Raw genomic sequence first — 7,269 nt, 5'->3', positions numbered from 1 at the left:
ATATATATATATATGGTTTTTATTGTATAATTTGAATGTGAATTCAAAGTCAGATGTATTGCAACTATTTTCTCCAAGTCTGTGACTTGTCTATTCACTTTTTTGAGGTGTTTTTTGAAGAGCATATGTGCTTAATTTTGATGAAGTACATTTTTCTCATTTTTTTCTTTATGGTTAGTGCTTTTGTGTTCTAAGAAACCTTTGCTCACTTAAATGTTTTGGAGATATTCTCCTAGTCTCCTTATAAAAGCTTTATAGTTCTAGCTTTTATGTTGAGGTATATAACCCATCCCAAATTGATTTTTGTATATGGTGTGAGATATAAGTCAAAGTTCATTTTTTTCCATATAGGTAAATTCTTTTTCCCACTGAAATGCTTTGCTCCCTTTGTTGAAAATTAATTGACCTTTTCTAATTATTTTACATTTAATTATTCTCTTCAGTTTACTTACATTCATCATATATGAATGGTAGAAATATTACATAATGATTTGAGACTATCCATCTCTTCCCAACTGTGTTCTGTGCCACTAGGTTGGTAGCTTTGAAATCATCCATGGGAAGCCCTAGCCAGTTTGGCTCAGTGGATAGAGCGCTGGCCTGTGGACTGAAGGGTCCTGGGTTTGATTCTAGTCAAGGGCACATGCCCGGGTTGCGGGCTCAATCCCCAATGAGGGCCCTGCAGGAGGCAGCGGGTCAATGATTCTCTCTGATCATTGATGTTTCTATCTTTCTTTTCCTCTCCCTTCCTCTCTGAAATCTCTAAAAAATATTTAAAAAAAGAAAAAAGAAGTCATCCATGGGAATAATTACACCACAGAAACAGGCAAACACTACACATCCAGGCTTAGTTTAGTGTTATTTTGATTCTCCAGACTAAAGAATGAGTTGGAAACAGTGTTAATAAGGCAGAGTAACCTTAAAGTTATACCGTTTGCAACTATGACATTGTGAATAGAACACGAAGTTGAAGAAACAGTCTTCCAGTATATGAAAGCTATTATTTGAGTCAGCAAAGAAGTCACACACCTCATCCATGAATAAGTAAAGTTCCTGCATACCTCACCACTTTCACCTTACTCATTAATGTAAATAAAACTATCTACAAACATTCACAGGGGAAGGATTATTATTACTCTACTAGAGGCCTGGGGCATGAAATTCCTGAACGGGTAGGGTCCCTAGGCCTAGCCAGCGATCAGGGCTGATCTGTCGGGCAACCAGCTGGGTGATCAGGGCCCCCGCTCTCACCCTACCTTGGCCTGGCACTGCCTGCTCACCTGCTCCACCATCCCACGGTGGTCCCACTCTCACTGGGGCCCATCGGGGCTGGCAGTGCCTCCACTGCCGCCTGCGGCCAGCGCAGCATCACTGACGCCCACCATGTTCTGCGCCGCCCCCTGGTGGTCAATGCACGTCTAACTCCTGGTCAGTTGAACTCCCACCCATGGGGACAATTTGCATATTAGCCTTTTATTATATAGGACTAGTGGCCCTGAGCATGAATCTGTGTGCAAGTAGCTTGCTGCTGCTTGCCTCAGCTGGCCACCCCGCCCACCGCCACTCATAGCTCTCTGCTGCTTGTAGCTTACTGCCCCACCTGCCCTGCCCTCTCCTGTAGTTCTCCGCCTCACACTTGCTTGCTGCCCTGCCCCGTCCTGTAACTCTCTGCTGCCTGCTTGTAGCCAGTAGGTCTCTGCTGCCCTCCTGTAGCTCTCCGCCCACTGCCCCGCCCTCCTGTAGCTCTCCGCCCACTGCCCCGCCCTCCTGTAGCTCTCCTCCCACTGCCCCGCCCTCCTGTAGGTCTCCGCCCTCTGCCTCGCCCTCCTGTAGGTCTCCGCCCTCTGCCCCGCCCTCCTGTAGCTCTCCGCCCTCTGCCCCGCCCTCCTGTAGCTCTCCGCCCACTGCCCCGCCCTCCTGTAGCTCTCAGCCCTCTGCCCCGCCCTCATGTAGCTCTGGCCTACAGATATAAATGTTTGACCAAAAAAAAAAAAATCAAGAAAAGCATCTTGTGAGAATCAATGCACTATGTGGAATGTACAGAAAAGGGCATTGCATATTTCAATATTATTTTTAAATGTTATGCTTTCAATTCTTTATTACAAATGTTTTATATCCTCAATGTTTGTAATAAATACAGGTATGCATAGATATGCAGGCATTACCTCCCTCCCCAACCCAGCACATACTAACTCAGTGACATGAGGGTTAGACTAAGAGTGCCACGAGAATGCTTAGTCATTGCAAGCAGCTATGTGAAAGTGAGAATTAGTATATTCAAAGAATCATCCAATCTGGATAGAATTAAGGAAAAACTTTATGGGGGAGGAGCTCTGATGGCTTTGAAAGAGGAAGCCCAGCTGAAGGTTCCACCTGAGGAAAAGCACACAGGTTGTTAGGGGCAGAAATAGAATATTGGGGACCAGCTATAATTATAAGAAATATTAACCATGCTCTGTTAACCGTGATTGTTTGTTCTGATTAAAGAAAGCACATTCTAACCTGACTGGAGTTGAAGTGGGACATAGGAGCTCACCTGGAAGTGAAGCCCATCCTCCACATCTGGGAGCTGTCTATTATCATGGAAAGACTAACAACCTACTTGCAGAAACCAGAGGCTCCACCCTTAGAAAACCCCCAGGCCTTTGCAAACCCCCAGGCCTTGGCAAACCCCCAGCCACTCTATACCTGTAAACTGCCCATTTTGCATACCCATTCTTATTCCCTTTGCCTACTTCCCCATGCAATCTTGTCCTTCTACTCAATATAAGCAGCTGGCCTATGAAGGGGGGAGAGCAGATGTCCCCATGCAATCTTGTCCTTCTACTCAATATAAGCAGTTGGCCTATGATGGGGGGAGAGCTGCTCTCCCATACTGCCGGCATTATTGGAATAAACACTCATATATGATTCAACTCTGTCTCATGGCCAGAGCTGTGTTTTCTGGCAGTGGAGGTAGGGTGGATTGGAGAAGAAAGACTGAAGTTAAGAGAAGTCAGAAGATGGCTATTAGAATACAGATGAAAACAGGCGACATGAGCCTCAACAAAGTCTGTGACCATCAGAACAGAAAGGTTATGATAATGGAAGAAAATTATCCAAGCTAGGAGGAATAGCAAATGGAAAAATAATTGTATTTTAAACATATTTTATTCTGAAATAATCCTTTAACTTACAATTCTTATTTTTCTTGGAGATTTGAGGATGGAGGAGGTGTGAGTGAATCAAAAAGTGGGAAGTAGGGAGACTGAGAGAAAGCCCTCTGGATTGCTTATAACAAACCCCCATCTTTCTTCATTTGCAGGATTTGAGAATATTTTTACTCCAGCAAGTACATATTTTCATTAATGTACATTTTAATATATATTTATCATTTCTAAGTGCTTGCTACTTAATAAAAGGAATAAAATTGAGGGTTGCTTTTCTTTTTAAACAGAAATATTTCAAGAATGCTCTCTGTTTTCCCTTGGGGAGATGACTTGAGGCCATAAAGACTAGAGTGCTTGGGTCATGTTCTGTGACAGAACTTTCTGGCTTTGTCTGGTTTATTTGGAATAAAGAGGAGACACTATGGAGACCACTTAAATTTCAGGAGCCATCTGAAACCAGCTAAGCACAATTCTTAAGAAAGAAACATATTCTTTTAAAAATTATTTTTTGGAAACTATCATATATTAGAATATTCCAGAAGTTTTAGAAGTTTGTTTAGGGTAAAAAAATTCCTAGAGAGAATATTCTCATAGACCAGTGATTTTCAACCTTTTTCATTTCATGGCACACATAAGCTAATTACTAAAATTCTGCCGCACACCAAAATACATATTATACATTTTGCCAATCTGACAAAAAAGACAATAGGTATAATTTTGATTCATTCACACTGGATAGCTATTGTTGTGCTAGCTGCTGTCATTTTTTTTTCATTTTGTTTTTATTTTAAAACATATTTTTATTGATTTCAGAGAGGAAGGGGGAGAGAAATGGAAACATCAATGATGAGAGGGAATCATTGATTGGCTGACTCCTGTACAACTCCTACTGGGGATCGAGCTGCAACCTGGGCATGTGCCCTGACCAGGAATCGAACCTGGGACCCTTTAGCCCCCAGGCTGATGCTCTATCCACTGAGCCACACCAGCCAGGACCAGCAACACTGTTTTTGACCTTAACTCCCGATTGCCGACCAACCATGAGCTCCCAGATTCGTCAGAATGATCCCACTGAGGTGGAGGCCCACCGCCTGGCCAGCAGCACCTGCGGCCTCCGCACCTACCTGGCTCTGGGCTTCTGTTTCCACCTGGAGCTGTGGCTCTGGAGGGCGTGGGCCACTTCCTCTGAGAGTTGGCTGAGGAGAGGCCAGGGCACTCAGCATCTCTTGACGATGCGAATTTAGCAGGGCGGCTGCGCCCTCTTCCAGGACGTACTGAAGCCTCCCCAGGTGAGGGAGTGACAATCAGGACGCCAGGGAAGCCACGTGGCCCTGGAGACCTGACCAGGCCCTTGTGGACCTGCAGCCCTGGGTTCTGCACGCAAAGACTCCCAGCTCCCTGACTCCCTGGAGAGCCCATCCCGGATGAGCAGGTGAAACTCATGGAGAAGATGGGCAACACCTGGTCACCTCTGCAGGCTGCTGCCCCCCGGGTTGGCTGGGTGGGTGGGTCTGCGAAAGGCTCCCCCTCCAGCACCACCAGGAGCCTGTGGAGCTCAGGGGCCTTCAAGGGGCCCCTATGCACCCCCTGGTGTCTGGCTCCTGCCTGGGCCTCTGTTGTCATTTTTTTATTTGACAAGCTAAGGGAAAAGAGGCTAGTTCCCCCTGATTAAATAGTCAGGTATTACATGTTTTCAAAATTCTTGCCACACAGGGGTTGAGACTCACTGTCATAGGCCATTGGCTCAGACAACTGGTGAATTGATATTGCAGTGAACTTGGTCAAAGAGAAGGCATGTGTGTGTTTTTGCAAATCAGACTGCATTATTTTAAGCCATCTTTTCCCGTTTGTAATTGTAAAAGATATGACCTATGCATTAACTTAACATGGATCATGGTTGCAAATGGAAAACATGAAACTACAAAACTTCTAGGACAGTAATATGAGAAAATCTTTAGGATCTAGGTCTAGTCAAATAGATTGTAGACTTGATAACAAAAGGAAAAAATGGATAAATTGGGTCCCATCAAAATGAAAACTTTTTGCTCTGTGAAAGATACCATTGACAAGATAAAAAGGCAAGCTACGGGCTGAGAGAAAAAATTTTCACCACATATGGGACAACAGCTTAGTATTTAGAACAGCCGTGGGCAAACTATGGCCCGCGGGCCGAATCCCCGGCCCGTTTGAAATGAATAAAACAAAAAAAAAAAAGACCGTACCCTTTTATGTAATGATGTTTACTTTGAATTTATATTAGTTCACACAAACACTCCATCCATGCTTTTGTTCCGGCCCTCCGGTCCAGTTTAAGAACCCATTGTGGCCCTCGAGTAAAAGTTTGCCCACCCCTGATTTAGAATATATAGAAAACTCTCAAAAGTCAACAGTAAAAAATAATCCCATAAAACCAAAAACCAAGCCATCCAATTAGAAAATCGACGAAAGACATGAATAGATATTTCACTGATGAGGATATACAGGTGGCAAATAAAGATGTGAAAAGATGTCAGCATCATTAGCCACTAGGTAAGTGCACTTTAACACCACAATGAGATATTACCACGCACCTATCAGAACGCCTAGGATAAAAAACAGCGACACCGCCAATGCTGCAAAAGATGCAGAGAGATGGATCACTCAGACATTGCCTTTGGGAAAGTAAAGTGGGAGGCCACTCTGGAAACAAGTTTGGTAACTTCTATACAATGAAATATGCTATTATTCTATGACCCCCTTCTTACACTCTCGGGCATTTACTCCAGAAAGATGAAAATGTGTGTTCACACAAAAAGCTGTACGTAAATATTCAGAGCAGCTTTACTCATAATAGCCCCAACTGGAAACAACCCAAATGCCTTTCAGCAGGTGAATGGTTAAGCAGACGGTGGTGGGTGGTCCATTACCCCTACCATGGAATACTACTCAGTGGTAAAAAGGAATGAGCTGTTGATTCATGGATGAATCAGATAATCATATGGAGTGTCAAAGCCAATCCCCAAAAGGTCACAAGCTATATGATTCCATTTATATAGCCTTCTAGAAGTGAGAAATTATAGAAATGGAGGACAGGTTAATTGCTTGCTGCTGGAGACTAGGGACCGGGTCACTCTGGGCTACCATGGCCTTTACCAGGAGAGTCAAGATTTGTTCAACCCCATCTAGTTGGGAAATTCAAGCCCATTATCTCTTACTGGGGAGGTGGTAATGACCGTCATGGAAGAAGGAGACCTCAATTTGAGCAAACAGCTGTTTTTTCTTGACAACAGAAGGGGAAACGGGGCTCAAGTTGGCCCTTAATGAAGTGATCCATGGAAAGGTAGTTTAAACAGCTTCTCTCACTGAGCACAGTGAGGAAAACACTCAGCCTCACTCCCTGTCCCAGCAGAGGTCATGCACGGGGGCAAAGAACCCCGTTGCTCTGGGGGCAGGCAAAATAAAGGGACCCCGTCCGGTTCGTTGTTGCCCTGATTTCCAGTCCTCTCCCCAGGCTGCCTGTACGAGTGTGCGCTCTCATTTAGGAAGGTTGGAGCCCCAGCTGGGAGGGTTGGTGGTTCGTCGGGGGTCCCTGTGTCCTGTCCTTACCCAATTATCGAATACTTACGCGGTGGGCCCTCCGGTCAGGTTCCTTGGCTCAGTGAGGTGGTGCAGCATTACATTTTCCAGCTCTGCTCCTGGCCTTGGCAGTGGGGAGGACTCCGCTGCAGCACTGGAGGGCTGTGCAGACCCGCGTGGTTGACAGTCAGCTGTGACTTTCCATCAGCTGCATCTCATTATCCTGTCAGGGCTCCCTCGTGCCTATGGCTGAGAAACAATGTATAATCACTTGCAACTGATTGCAAATCACTCCGCACGGCCCGTGTGAGCCTTGGCCCGTGACCACGTGGCTCGAGATTGCCACATGGTTCTGTGACCCCACACTGCCTTCACAGGGGGGCTCCAGGAGCTTGGAGCACAATGACCATCCACTCTTCTTGGGAAGGAGTGGGAGAGAGGACCAGGTTAAAGAGGGACATTGGCTAATCACAAACCCCACAGAACTACAGAGTCAGGTTCCGAACAGCGATTTTGTGGAACTCATTTCAGAGACCAAAAAAAGTGGCCAGGCCTCTTCCTTTTA

At 45.3% G+C, this 7,269-nt stretch overlaps 1 long non-coding RNA gene across 1 annotated transcript in view; it reads right to left on the bottom strand.

Annotated features, from left to right (window-relative positions):
- The window catches only part of LOC106725464, a 77,684-nt gene extending 70,856 nt beyond the window's left edge, over positions 1-6,828 (bottom strand). The window contains exon 1 of the long non-coding RNA XR_001361359.1: positions 6,754-6,828. This is a non-coding gene — a long non-coding RNA (uncharacterized LOC106725464). The remainder of the gene's footprint in view (positions 1-6,753) is intronic.
- Between the last annotated feature and the right edge of the window lie 441 nt (positions 6,829-7,269).

Source organism: Myotis brandtii, unplaced genomic scaffold (assembly GCF_000412655.1).
Source record: "Myotis brandtii unplaced genomic scaffold, ASM41265v1 scaffold165, whole genome shotgun sequence".
In the NCBI taxonomy this organism is placed as follows: domain Eukaryota; kingdom Metazoa; phylum Chordata; class Mammalia; order Chiroptera; family Vespertilionidae; genus Myotis; species Myotis brandtii.
The sequence above is the reverse complement of the archived record's forward strand: the minus strand, read 5'-3'. Positions and strand labels throughout refer to the sequence as shown.